The sequence below is a fragment of the Euprymna scolopes genome, chromosome 9 (genome assembly GCF_053919585.1).
Source record: "Euprymna scolopes isolate OS-2025 chromosome 9, ASM5391958v1, whole genome shotgun sequence".
NCBI classification, from domain to species: domain Eukaryota; kingdom Metazoa; phylum Mollusca; class Cephalopoda; order Sepiida; family Sepiolidae; genus Euprymna; species Euprymna scolopes.
The window spans coordinates 114,529,762-114,546,116 of NC_136490.1; the positions used below are offsets into that span (position 1 = coordinate 114,529,762).

Sequence of the window (16,355 nt, forward strand, 5' to 3'; positions counted from 1 at the left end):
AACCGAAGATGCATTTATGTGTATGTGTCCATCTAAAAATATTTGTCCGATAAACTCTTAAACTATTGGTTACATAATACTGAAATTAACCAGATATAGTAATCATACACCAAGGTTGTTTATAACGAGCAAACTCTCTGTTTAGATGGATGAATAACGCGTACAAAAATATACCGGAAGTTGAAATGCAAAATGTTTATTTTAACTTGCCGACATATTTCTATTATTTTTGCCCATGCATTAAATAAAAAAATAAATAAAATAGGAATAACGGTTAAAAGTAAACATAAAGTAAACACTTTTGAAAACGAAAGAAAATATACAAAAGACAACAATGATAACTCAAGACAAAAAGAAGTAACAAGGAGAAGAGCAAACACGTTAAGAGAAACAAAAGAGTTAAAAAAGGAAATGAGTTTTAAAAAAGGAATAAATAAAAAGTAGAAAGAAAGGGGAAATAAGAAAATGGCCGTTCTCATTTGGTCGCCATCTTTAATGCCATAACTTCTCGACTTCCGTTGTTTCTTCCCTCACAAACCGAATGGCTCCAGTTTTAATACACAATATGTTCACCTGTTCAGTCTGTCGCCCGTCAATTTTTTGTTGTTCCCCACTGGGACACATACATAAAGTATCGTATGCACATCTAAAAGAAACCACACATCGATATATACACACTATTAAAACAAATACTTAAACACGAACAAACACGTATTAGAAAGTACCCATAAATATACGTATGCTCTTTAATGACATAGAAGAAAGAAAGAGAGAGAGAGAGAGAGAGAGATAGGGGGGGGAAGGGGAAGAAGAGGCAAAAATAGAAAAAAGAGAGAAAGAAGAGAGTGGCCAATGAAAATGACTGAGCTTTTCTCTTAGTCACATATCGTTGTAAATTCTTATATATATATATAATTATATATATATATATATATTTATATATGCAAATATAAAAAATGTCTTACACGAAGAACGTATAAGGTGACTACCGTATCTCGTCGGGTTCAGTTACATTTACTTGACTTTTATTTACTTGTACTTAAAGTCTTTTTTTGTTTTTGTCTTTATGATCAGGCATTGAATTTAACTTTTTTTACTTACACGCTTAGGTTGTTCGATATATTTACTTAAAGAGTTCATATATATATATATATATATATATATATATATATACGTATATATATACGTATATATATACATATATATGTGTGTGTTTGTGTGTATGCGTGTGTTTGTGTGTGTGTTTATATATGCATGTATATATACAGAGAGAGAGCGAGAGAGAGTGAGAAAGAAAGAAAGATAGAGAGAGAGAGAGAGAGAGAGAGAGATAGAGTGACAGAGAAAGAAAGCACTCCAGGTGTACTTTTATTCACAAGTATTGGATAAACAACGAATAAATGTGTTTTTTTTATCATGAATTAGTGATTTTCATATAATAATGTTTATATAATAATGTTCATATAATACTGTTCATATAATAATGTTCATATAATAATGTTCATATAATACTGTTCATATAATACTGTTCATATAATAATGTTCATATGATAATGTTCATATAATACTGTTCATATAATAATGTTCATATAAAAATGTTCATATAATACTGTCCATATAATAATGTTCATATAATACTGTTCAGATGATACTGTTCATATAATAATGTTCATATAATACTGTTCATATAATACTGTTCATATAATAATGTTCATATTACATTGTTAATATAATACTGTTTATATAATAATGTTTATATAATAATGTTCATATAATACTGTTTACATAATTCTGTTCATATAATGGTGTTCATTTAATAATGTTCATATAATAATGTTCATATTATAATGTTTATATAATAATGTTCATATAACACTTTTCATATAATACTGTTCATATAATACTGTTCATATAATAATGTTGATATAATAATGTTGATATAATACTGTTCATATAATAATATTCATATAATAATGTTCATATAATAATGTTCATATAATGATGTTCATATAATACTGTTCATATAACACTGTTCATATAATAATGTTCATATAATACTGTTCATATAATACTGTTCATATAATCATGTTTATATAATAATTATCATATAATAATGTTCATATAATAATGTTCTTATAATAATGTTCATATAATACTGTTCATATAATAATGTTCATATAATACTGTTCATATAATAATGTTCATATAACAATGTTCATATAATAATGTTATATAATAATATTCATATAATAATGTTCATATAATACTGTTCATATAATAATGCTATTATAATAATGTTCATATAATAATGTTCATATAATACTGTCCATATAATAAAGTTCATATTATACTGTTCATATAATAATGTTCATATAATAATGTTCATATAATAATGGTCATATAATAATGAGCATATAATAATGGTCATATAATACTGTTCATATAATAATGTTCAGATAATAATCTTCATATAATATTGTGCATATAATAATGTTCATATAATAATGTACATACAATAATGTTCATATAATAATGTTCATATAATAATGTTCATATAATAATGTTCTTATAATAATGTTCATATAATTCTGTTCATATTATAATGTTCCTATAATACTGTTCAGACAATAATGTTCATATAATAATGTTCATGTAATAATGTTCATATTATAATGTTCATACAATACTGTTTATATGATAATGTTTATATACTAATGTTCATATAATAACTTTCATATAATACTGTTCATAAAATAATGTTCATATAATAATGTTTATATTATAATGTTTATATAATAATGTTCATACAATACTGTTCATATCATAGTGTTCATATAATAATGGTCATATAATACTGTTCATATAATAATGTTGATATACGGTGTTCATATACTAATGTTCATATAATAATGTTCATATCATACTGTTCATATAATAATGTTCATATAATAATGTTCATTTAATAATGTTCATATAATAATGTTCATATAATAATGTTCATATCATACTGTTTATATAATAATGTTCATATAATGATGTTCATATAATAATGTTTATATAATAATGTTCATATAATAATGTTCATATCATACTGTTCATAAAATAATGTTAATATAATACTGTTTATATAATAATGTTTATATAATAATGTTCATATAATACTGTTCATTTAATAATGTTCATATAATAATGTTAATACAGTACTGTTCATATAATAATGTTCACATAATAGTGTACATATAATAATGTTTATATAATATTGTTCATATAATAATGTTTATATATTAATGTTCATATTATACTATTTATATAATGCTGTTCATATAATAATGTTCATATAATATTGTTCATATAATAATGGTCATGTAATAATGTTCATATTATAATGTTTATATAATAATATTCATATAATAATGTTCATATAACACTGTTCCTACAACACTGTTCATATAATAAGGTTCATATAATAACGTTCATATAAAAATGTTCATATAATAATGTTCATATAATAATATTCATATACTAATGTTCAGATAATAATCTTCATATAATATTGTGCATATAATAATGTTCATATAATAATGTACATACAATAATGTTCATATAATAATGTTCATATAATAATGTTCATATAATAATGTTCTTATAATAATGTTCATATAATTCTGTTCATATTATAATGTTCCTATAATACTGTTCAGACAATAATGTTCATATAATAATGTTCATGTAATAATGTTCATATTATAATGTTCATACAATACTGTTTATATGATAATGTTTATATACTAATGTTCATATAATAACTTTCATATAATACTGTTCATAAAATAATGTTCATATAATAATGTTTATATTATAATGTTTATATAATAATGTTCATACAATACTGTTCATATCATAGTGTTCATATAATAATGGTCATATAATACTGTTCATATAATAATGTTGATATACGGTGTTCATATACTAATGTTCATATAATAATGTTCATATCATACTGTTCATATAATAATGTTCATATAATAATGTTCATTTAATAATGTTCATATAATAATGTTCATATAATAATGTTCATATCATACTGTTTATATAATACTGTTCATATAATGATGTTCATATAATAATGTTTATATAATAATGTTCATATAATAATGTTCATATCATACTGTTCATAAAATAATGTTAATATAATACTGTTTATATAATAATGTTTATATAATAATGTTCATATAATACTGTTCATTTAATAATGTTCATATAATAATGTTAATACAGTACTGTTCATATAATAATGTTCACATAATAGTGTACATATAATAATGTTTATATAATATTGTTCATATAATAATGTTTATATATTAATGTTCATATTATACTATTTATATAATGCTGTTCATATAATAATGTTCATATAATATTGTTCATATAATAATGTTCATGTAATAATGTTCATATTATAATGTTTATATAATAATATTCATATAATAATGTTCATATAACACTGTTCCTACAACACTGTTCATATAATAAGGTTCATATAATAACGTTCATATAAAAATGTTCATATAATAATGTTCATATAATAATATTCATATACTAATGTTCATATAATAATGTTCATATAATACTGTCCATATAATAATGTTAACATAATAATTCATTATATATATATATATATATATATATATATATATATATATATATAATTATTTATAATAATGAAATGCAATAAATCTACTAGTGTGAAAATCCAGTGATTATCGATCTTACAAAATATTATTGGATGTAATAGGTTTTTTTGCTGCATCAATATCCAATTTCCCTTATTCTGTGTAGCTAAAATAATTTAAAAACTTTAAAAATATTTAATTTAATTTTCTATGTTTATTACATTTAGAAAATTAGGAGCAAACCATTTATAATATTTGCTAATATTTTTCCTCCGAATAGATATATAAACATCGGAAACTCATGGGTTAAGGAAATATATTTTACTATACTGTATTTTTTGTCTTGTATACAATAAAATTTCTATATTTGAAATTAATCTTTTTTCAAATCATAAATTCCTAAATTATGATATCTATATCTATCTATCAATCTATCTATCTATCTATCTATCTATCTGTCTATATATATATATATATATATATATATATGTATGCATATATATGTATGCATATATATGCATACATATATATACATATATATATATGCATACATATATATACACACAAACACACACACACAATCACATATATATAGATATATGTGTGTGTGTGTGTGTGTGTGTATTAGAGGCGGTGAACTTAAAATTAAAATAAACAATTGTAAAATATTTCATTATAAAATATGTGGTTTATTCTGCGCGTATATTATGTGACTTAGATGTCCAATTTTCACAAATTTTATGTTTTAAATGAGACTTTATTTCGTCACGAAGTCGTAGAATATTTTCTCCCAAGTGATATATTATGTCTGATTTATCAACGTAGTGAGAGTATTTGAATTATTCTTTTATCAAACGTTTGTCTCAGTAACGTGATCTTGTCATTTGCAATTTGCAAACGTTGTCCGAGTCATAGTCTGTTCATAATCTATTGCTAAACCAAGATGAAAATTTAATAAACGATAGCTCCCAAATCTGTAATTAAAGAAAACAGAGTTGTCAATTTAAAGTTCGCCGCCTCTAAAACACCCTATCTCTCTCTATCTTTCTCTCACGCGCCCTCTCCTCTCCTCTCTCTCTCTCTCTCTCTCTCTCTCTATATATATATATATACATATATATATATATATATATATATATGATGAAAATAATGGAAAATAGTATTCCGACAAAATAGAGAAATAAAAAGGAACAAAACGTATTATGTGTTCATCAACGTTTCGTCTTTATTTCATCCAGAGGAGGTCTCGAAATAAAGACGAAACGTTGATGAACACATAATACGGTTTGTACCTTTTTATTTATCTCTCTCTATGTATATATATATATAAATATATATATATATATATACATATATATATATATATATATATATATATATATATATATATATTTATAATCTTTATATTTACAGTAAATTTACAAAGATATGAAGCCTGTAAAATATATTTCTGGCTTTTCTTGAAATCCAATATGGCGACCTACGATATTACCAACGTTGTTTTGGAATTATAGTTTTGAGAGGTGGGTTTCTATGAATATTACCTTTAGCAAGTGTTTTAAATTTCGCTTTTTATATATTCTAGATATTTCCATTTTCTTTTTCAACTTTTCATTAGATATCTGAATGTTGTAGCGCTTTTTGGGGAAAGTATCTGTACATGTTTGAAGAGATGTTTAGAAATATGCTGAAAATATATTCGTCTATCCAATGGAGCACGTGTGGGATGCAATATGACGAGAATGTTTACGTTTTTCCAAATGTATACTATATAACAAGATAACGCTTAGAAGAACAAAATAAAAAAAAATCAAACACACATTCATAACAGTGAACGTATTTCATCATTTTGGCATTTGCAATGGAAACTAATGTTATTCCACACACACACACACACACACACACACACACACAAAACACACACACACACAAAACACACACACACACACATATATATATTACATAGGTAAATGCGAGCATGTAAAGTAATATGGTTAAGATAAAAATAAAACTAGTTATTAAAACTGGAAAAAAAGACAACACATTCTAGTAAAATATATCAGTTTATAACTTAAAACATTACAGCATAAAGAATTATAAAAAAAAATAATTTAATATTATATAATTAATTCTTAATTACTACTGCAATATTTAAATTATATATATATATATATATATAACTTAAAATAGTGCAGTAGTAATTAAGAATTGATTATATATATATATATATATATATATATATATATATATATATATGTATATGTAATATGTACATTTAAAACAAGTTTTTTTTAATTCAATTTAATTTTTTTTTCATATTATTTTGTATTCCTGCACGTCACCAATTGAAAACGAATAAAGAAAAGTTATAAGCTTTTATACATTTCGTATACTTTTTCATTCTTTTCCATTCATATATATATATATATATATCATATATCATATATATATATATATTATATATATAGTGTTAATATGCTAAATTTCTAATATGTGTGTAATATAGTTGAAATATTAACTTTTGTATTTTTTTTTTTTATTTAAGCCTACGCTACTCCTTCCACATCCAAAAGTTGGTCATTTCCAAGAGATAGAGTTTCAGGACAACTAATTCAAATACTAAACTACACCATTTCTTGAATTGAGTATTAAAATATGGTACATTTGTCTAAAATCATGCAGTAAACAGAGTGGAGTAAGTAATAATGTAGTGTCGACCAACGTTAAATCTGTATTATAACGGAGATGCATATATATATATATATATATATATATATATATATATATATATATATATATATATATATATACTATAATTATTAAATACCTACTGAGACTAGTGTTTCATCGTTCCAGGAATCATGAGTGCTTTCTCCGGTCTATCATAGGTCTATACGTGTTAACAAGTCCGACATGGTATTTTCTTTACTCCATCAAAGGTCACTATGTGAGTCAACGGTCCGACATTATATTTTCTTTGTTCTCTGCTAACCTAGAATTTATCGGTACAGACGATCTCCAAGTTATGTTATTCAATACTACGTATAGTTATAATATCTTTATAATAACTTGCGTTTCAATGGACATGCATTAGTGTTATCTAATGAAAAGCGTTATTTAGGGAACTCGTGATTGGTGGATCGGCGGTCAGAATTTAACGGAAGTTTGTGAAACCATGTAATTTTCGGAAGAATAGAGATCTTTGCGTATTTTGTTGACAACTTGATCATCCAGATACAAAACGTGGCTGTTGTATATAAAGTCTTATTGTCGGTAGTAGCGGTAGGGCACAATGTAGTAAAATGTAAAAAGAAACGCCGCCTATCTATTTTTCTATTTATTCATCTGCTTATGGACTTATGTGTCTATTTTCTCTTTCTCTCTATCTCCGAATGTTAGTCAGCAGTTGTTGAATCCAGAGATTCTTACCCACGTTTGTGGATGTTTAACACGTAAAGAACTAAATGTCGGTGTCTGAGTAATTGTATTCACAGACGATGGAGAGCCTGGTCGTGATTATTGGCAGATAAGAAGTCAGAATTTAATCTTTAATTAAAGCACGTTAACGAACTCATGTGAATTCTTGAAGAAGGGGAATCTTTATCTTTTTTTTTTTTTTGGCCAACTTAATCATTTAGACACAAAACATTTTTTTCACCTGCGATAACATGTAACTTCAGATTATAACAACGTAACGATACACCATTCTACACCACACTAATGTGCCGCGGTATAATGTTTAGAAATTACTGTTCTAATGCAACAGTTTCAGTTGCTCGTGGCATGTAGAAACAGTTACGTATCCGTTCGCCTCTTTTAGTGAGTCCAACCAAGAGATCTGGGTATGGGGCAGCCAAACCAGCGTCCAACATTCTCCTGCTTCTTATTGGAACTTACCGAAATCTCTTTTTAGTATCCTCCCTGTTCCCTTAAAGCAATTCTCTCGATTTCTCTTGCACTTAATCTACCAGGAATATTAGTTAAATAGAACTTCAGGTTCTTCTTCATAAGCTCTGTAACAGCTATAATAAATGATGTGATTGTTATCTCCCTAAGATTCCAGTTACTTTTCATATCATACACCGGACCTTGCTATTTGGCCTGTTTTTCTCTTTCAGCTCTGTTTAGATCTCCATCATTAGAGACACTCACTCCAACCAAGTTTGCTATTCTCTCTGACTTTTTTTTTTTTTTTTTTTTAATAAAAACATATGCATGATTTAATATGATAAAAAAATTATCTTTGATTTATTGTTTTCTTCGATTTTAGATGCAATGCATATTTAATTATGGACAAATTTCTAGACTGAAAAAAAAGATGTTGATGATGATGATAGCAGGTCATCATAAGTTTATTAAAACAAAAACACACCAAGAATTTGCAGAGTGATGGCTACTTGAACATTGGATATGACTTTGATTAGACATACATTTTTCTCCGATGTTGTTCACTGGGTGTGTCAGAAACCTCATGAAAAATATTGAATAATTCGACCCCCTGTCTTTCCAAGCTTATAACTACTCGGAAAATGTAATTCAAACGCTATTTTTTTTCAATTAAAGGAGCAAAGACGAAGGTTTCATTTAAAAAAAACGAAAAAAAAAACGTGATTTAAAAAAATGGTTTTAAACTTCGGACTTTACAGGTAAATTTCTAAAAAACACCTCTTTTTTGTTTTAAATTACGATATATTAATTATTGATCTTTTATCTTCAATTTGTTATATATAAAACTTTGGTGAGTAAATTAATTATTTACTTTTTCTATAGAAATTTCAAAATGGGGGGGGCGTGAATTAATTCGACACGCTGTCTTTCCAAGCTTATAACTACTCGAAAAATGTAATTCAAGCCCTAATTTTTTTTCAATTAAAGGAGCAAGGACAAAGGGTTTCATTAAAAAAAAGATCAACGTGTTTTTTTTTTTAAAGGTTTTAAACTTCGGACTTTACAGGTAAATTTCTAAAAAACACTTCTTTTTTGTTTTAAATTTGAATATATTATTTATTGATCTTTTATCTTCAATTTGTGATATATAAAACTTTGGTGAGTAAATTAATTATTTACTTTTTAATAGACACTTGAAAATGGGGAGAGTGAATTAAAAAAAAAACCTTTGCCTTAAATATTATATTCGGTTTATCGGAAAGAGCATAAAATTTCACATTGATCCTGAAAATATCATAAAAATTAAATCAATAGAAAAATTTTGATAGATTTTAAAGTTTAAAAATTGAAAAATACTGAACTTGTGAAATTCAATTAATTTCATTACTGTTTTTTTTTCTAAATAAAAAAAATAATATTTCTATTACATTTTATACAACTTTAATGGGTTATTTTGGAAGTATAATCCATAAAGAAAATAAACAACCCACTTTTAAAAGAGAAATTGTTTATTTTTTTTATATTTTATTCGCAGTTTCGTGTTAGGAGTGTCAAAAATGCCTACAAAAATTCTGATACACCTAGTTGTGCACAGCTAGATATTTTCTAATGAATGATTTCACGGTTAGATGAAAAGATACCTAACTACTAATTCTAAGTCAGCTTTCAAACAAAACTTTTATTTTTGTTGCAAAAAAGTCTTTATTAGTAGAAAATATTGATTTTGTTTGTGGTAAGTGTGCTCTGAGAATTTAAAAAAACTCAATAGTCTACTGTCATAAAAAAACAGATTTGGAAACGACTGCATTCCAAGATCTCGCATAAAACGTTAGTGATGTTTGTTCAATGAATCTTTGCCGCCATTTTTGTTCACCAACTCGATTCCCGCTTGTGGCGACAACAGCTTTAATTTGAAACAAAGCATACAATAAATGACTTTATTAGTAACAAATAAGGCATAAAAGCGACTTTAAACAAAATGGCGATGATGTTTATAACGGAACAATATTAAAAGAGAAATATATTTCTATAGAAGAACATATATTATTAAAAAAGGTGAAAATATAAACATTCACTGTTATTGCATGCATAAAATATTATAGCCTATCCATAATGCTATACATAAAGCATGCTTTTACATAAAACAAAATTATTCTTTTATTGTTGGTAAATTCATTTAAATAAATTGCTACACTCTGTATACTTACACCAACAGATACATACGAACCAAAATAGACCAGGGAGGAGCCAAAACTCAACGTTTCCTTCCACGGTTATGTGGGCTTTTTAAAGAACTATAATTAAAACCTGAAAAAGGTGAGAATATTGGAATTTTTTTATGAATATATGTGGTAATGGGCGTATAACAAATTTGAATATGTGTAAGGTAATGTCTCTCTCTCTCTTTCTCTTTCTCTCTCTCTCTCTCTCTCTCTCTCTCTCTCTATATATATATATATATATATATATATATGTGTGTGTGTGTGTGTGCGTGTGTGTGTGTGTATATATATGTGTATATATATTAGTGTTGCATGTATATATATATGTATATATATGTGTGTTTCTGTGTGTATGTGTGTGTGTGTGTGTTGGACCAATCAATCGGAATCGGGAATCGAAAAAATCGGACCTCTGTGAGGTAATCGAATCTGTATTGGAAAATGTATGTCTATTTTCAGATGCCATTAACGATTCTTTTTATTCTTTGTATTTGTTTGTTTATCTTTAAAACTTATTTTTTCACGGTGCCTATGATTGACAAAATGATAAATATTTATTGATTTTGAAACTACCAGACAAAACTAGAATCTAAAGGTCACAGCCATAAGTGTTCTTTTCTTTTACATTTGCGAAAATATGTGCATCTATTACATTTTTCTTGCAATACTACTCCCACCACAAAACACCTCTTTATTTTGAAATCGAAAAAAAAAAAAAAAACCGAATCGGAAATTATATCGGAATCGGGACTTTAGAACAGAGTCGGTAATTGTATCGAAATCGGGAAAAATGTTTGAATTGTTCCAACACTATTATGCACACACGCATCTATCTATCTATCTATCTATCTATCTATCTATCTATCTATCTATCTATTTATCTATCTATCTATCTATCTCTCTCTCTCTCTCTCTCTCTCTCTCTCTCTCTCTCTCTCTCTATATATATATATATATATATATATATATATATATATATACTAGCTGTACCCTGCTACGCGTTGCAGTGGCTCAATTTGGTGTAATGGAAAAAATTTATAAAAAGAGAAAATGCATGTTTCTTATATTAGTACAGCAATCCACTGCAAAAAGTGAAAAAGAAGGCGAAAATGAAAAAAAAATGGTACTCTTGCAGAATTTGATATGGATCCTCGGGAGTTTCTGTCAATCATTCATGGTTTGGACTTGACCAACAATAAGTGGATGAAGCCGAACGTAGTAAAAATGTTGAAACGCTAAATGTTTTTTTTTTTGTTGTTTTACAAAAATGAGAGTTAGTAATTAATATTTGGTTGATGGTGGGGGGAGGGGGGTTACTATACACAGATTCGAAAAAGTTGTCCAAAAACAAATAAATGAAAGCAAAGGTAAGGTATCGTTTCTACCTAATTGGATAATTGTTTAGTGTTTTTATGTAATGTAAAATGTTTAATCGGCCCAAAAAACAGAAATGGCCGCAGACTCTGTTGAATACGTTAAGTTTGGGAAAGTTAGTTGAAAACTGAAAACTATACAAAACAGTGTCTGAAACTCACCGAATATATGTTAACATGACATAGGCTGGCATAATCGGTGGGTTTCTGACAGTATGTTGTATAGTTTTTTAAGTTTTAACTCACTTTCTCTAACTTAAAGTAATCAACAGTGTCCACCACCATTTGTAGCTTTAAAATACCCCGATAAACACTGTTTTCGAACCGACTAAACGTTACATTAAATGAAAAGGGTGTTGTATTACTAAACACAAATACAAAGAAGTTGTCAAAAAATAAATATATATAAATAAATGTTTGATAACATTTATTTATATATATTTATTTTTTGACAACTTCTTTGTATTTGTGTTTAGCAAAAAAGGCAGGAAAAGTAAATGTTCTACCTAACTGGATAAGATTTTAGTGTTTTTATGTAATGTATAATCGGTTCAAAAACATTCAATGTTTATCGGTATATTTGAAAAATACAAATGGCGGCAGACTGTATCGAACACGTTAAGTTTGGGGAAATTTTGGGAAAATGAGTTTAAACTAAAAAAACTATAGAAAAAACTGTTAGGAACTCACTCAATATATGTTACCATGACGTAGGCTGGCATATAATCGGCGGTTTTAAACTTTTGCTCGATACAGGTGACGACTTTTAAAAGTCCCTTTTAGTGATTACCTGGTTTGAGGATATTTGTACAACTAAACGGCAAATCTGCTCCAAAAAATCCGGTATTATTTTACTTTAAAGCCCGTTTCACGTTCATATATAATGAAATATTTTATTGTAGATTTCGGTGTGCTAAAAACGAATCTGCAAACCGTTTCCGTAGCAAAAAGAAAGTTTTCATGATATCCATGAAATTACTTTTTCGAAAAGTGGGTGATCACTTTTCAATGTAAATTTAACTTAGAATGAGCACCCACTTTCTGGCCACATGAGAGAGGGGCATTTTTCTGTGTGTTCTTGGCTAAAAAGTTTTTTGTTTGATTTCTTTTTCATGGTAATAAACCCTGAACTCTGGGACTTTTTTTTCCATTTCACAGCCGTAGCCTTCGTTTACGCTATGCGTGAGCATAAACGAAAGCTGTTTAGTCAATAAACATGGGAAAAAATCCCCCTCTCTCAGGTGGCTAGAATTTGGGTGCTCATTTTAAGTTAAATTTCCATTGAAAAGTGGTCGCCACTGTTTCGAAAAAGTAATTTCTTCATATCACAAAAACTATTTATTTGCGACGGAAACGGTTTGCAGATTCGTTTTTAGCACACCAAAATCTAAAACAATTTTTTTTTGTTATTTACGAACGTGAGACGCACGGCCCTTAATGGAAAATTATATAAAAAATCCGGGGGAAAATAGTTTTCAATAAAAACAGCAAATGAATTCGATAGAAAAAAATGGATGCTATTTTTTTTCTTTTTTCTGTGTGTCTCTTGGCTAAAAAGTTTTTTGTTTGATTTCTTTGCATGGTATGAACCCCAGAACTCTGGAACTATTTTCCATTTCACAGACGTAGCCTTTGTTTATGCTATGCGTGAGCATAAACGAAAACTGTTGAATATGCATTCGCGTACCAAACTGCCTGTCAAAAAAACTTTAAGCCAATAAACACGAAAATAAATGCCCCTTCCTCAAGTGGCCAGAAAGTGGGTGCTCATTTTAAGTTAAATTTTCGTGGAAAAGTGATCACCCACTTTTCGAAAAAAAATGAAACTATTTTGGTACTCCTTGGGCGTTGAGTTCCATGGCGACCTGCAGAATTATTTAATGGTCGTTCCCTTAGTACTCCCCTAGTCAAGGCTAACGCATACGCACGTAACATTTTTTATTTATTTACTTACGTGGTGGAGTTTCTATACTGATAGGTTTTTTGAAATTTTTTCACTGGATTATTATTGATTGAACACAAACCAGATTATGAAAAAAAATTGAAAAAAAAAATAATTTCAACATTTGAAAGGGGTACTCACTTTTTAGTTACCACGTTTTGGTAAATCGGGCACTCATTTTTTTTTCTAAATACGGAAGTGTCTTCGGGAGATATAAAATGGTCGCATGTTGACGAAGCAATGTATCGGGAGGCGTACGGGATGAAAAATTATTGGTAAATTTTTAGATTAGGTCCACCTCCTCAATTTTCTTTTAAATGACGACTTGAAATGGTTTTCGACTATGCTGAATACGAAAATCGCGTTGAAATTTTGCAGAAATAAGTAGTTATCAAGATATAAAAAGTTGTATTATGCATTTTAATCTTTGGCGGCCATCTTTTTTACGTGCGTGTATTTGTTTATGGCGCGTGTGTACGTAAAAAGATGGCCGCCGAAGAATACAATGCATAATACAACCATTTATTTCCGCAAAATTTCAATGCAATTTGCGTGTTCAGCATACTCGGAAACCTATAAATGTCGTCATTGAAAGGAATATTGTGGAGGTGGACCTAATCTAAAAAAAATACCAAATTATTAAACATTTCTCCAGCATGTTAGTGAAATTTATAATACTTTTAAAAAAATTAAAAAAAAAAAAGTTTTGAAAAAAACCCAAAAAAACTCACCTTTCATAAAAACAATAAAAAAACACCCACAAACTGACTTTTAACTAAATAAGTAAAAAAAGAAAAAATTTTAAACTCGAAACTTTATTTTCATAAAAACAATAAAAAAAGTCATGTTCAATCTATTTTTTTTCTTTGAGAAACAAATATATTTCTGACTTCCAAATGCGGTAGAGGCTCATATTATTTTTACTTTCTATGGTTTTGATATACCGCGTTTTTATTGCTTACAAAATGGGTGACTGATTTATCAGAACGTTGTAACTAAAAATTGAGCACCACTTTCAAATGTCGAAATAATGATTTAATTTTATTTTTTTTTTAATAATCTGTTTAATTAGTGTCCAAGCAATAATAATCCAGTGAAAAAAATTCCAAAACCCTATAAGTATAGAAATTAAGCATGGGAGTGATGGTTGTACAACGTCGCCTTTCGCACTTTTACAAACATTATTTACGTTAATTCTTTTCCTAAATTATTTTTAAAAAAGTAACTAAACCATTTATTGATAATTTGTCACGTGTACAAACATTTATTTATTTACGTAGGCTTAACTCTTTTCATGAATAACAAAAGTTTTACTCTTTAAGAATAATAAAAGGAGAAAGTTACTGAACATTTATAAAAGGAAAAAATAATTTCTCACGTACTTACTTCTTTTCATGAAGGCCAGAGGAATAGTTGGCCGAAAAGTCGTGAAACAACAACTAATAAATATGAAAATAATAGTCCGCAATAAATAAAAATGGTTCTAATGCAGAGAGCGATCCGCGCTATTTTTTAAATCATATTTCCACGTTTAATTAAAGTTTTACAATATGTTTTTTATTCAGTTGTTTTATATATGTGTATATATATAGGTATGTATAGCTGTGGAAAAATAGTTTAATTCCTTATAATATCTATTAATCCTTAGTTAAGAAGCACAATATAATTCCAGAGCAATATAGTGAATGAATGACAAAAGTTTATATTCCAAAGGTCATGATGTTGACCATCTTATAATTTATTCCTGTTTCGTATTATATCAATCAGTGGATCTATTCTGTCCTTAACTCATCAGAAGAAATAGCAACAATAAATCCATCAAAAGTAAATAAAGTTCGTTTTGCCATGATTATAATCCGCAAATTGAATGAGAAGTTTTAAATACCTTAAAATATGTTTCCATTACACCATTTTGAAATTCACTAATTGATACAAGATGGTCATTCATTCACTATCTCTCCCCCCCCTCTCTCTCTCTCTCTCTCTCTCTCTCTCTCTATATATATATATATATATATATATATATATATATATATATATATGTACATATATATATATATATATATATATATATATATATATACTAGACTATCTGTGACCCGTTGGGTCAGTATGTTATATTAGCTATGGAATTAATGTATGAGCGTGACACTTGTGACGTAAAGAAAATAGTTTTTTGTGACATAACAGACACATTTCTATGATAAATATGAAAAAAGAATATAGATAGATTTCTATGAGTCGTTCTGTTTGTAAT

The 16,355-nt window shown here is 27.2% G+C and overlaps 2 long non-coding RNA genes across 4 annotated transcripts in view; one reads left to right on the top strand and one right to left on the bottom strand.

Moving 5' to 3' along the window:
• LOC145284808 (uncharacterized) overlaps positions 1–16,355 on the bottom strand; it is a 345,012-nt gene that overhangs the window by 154,231 nt on the left and 174,426 nt on the right. Inside the window, exon 1 of one of the 2 annotated variants that reach the window (XR_013868890.1) lies at positions 10,769–10,870. The exons of the other annotated variant lie outside the window; for it this stretch is intronic. This is a non-coding gene — a long non-coding RNA (uncharacterized LOC145284808). Of the gene's footprint in view, positions 1–10,768; positions 10,871–16,355 lie in introns of those variants that run through there. 2 annotated transcript variants of the gene reach the window in all.
• LOC145284806 (uncharacterized) overlaps positions 10,144–16,355 on the top strand; it is a 290,003-nt gene continuing 283,791 nt past the window's right edge. For both annotated transcript variants that reach the window (XR_013868887.1, XR_013868886.1), the window contains exon 1: positions 10,144–10,877. This is a non-coding gene — a long non-coding RNA (uncharacterized LOC145284806). The remainder of the gene's footprint in view (positions 10,878–16,355) is intronic.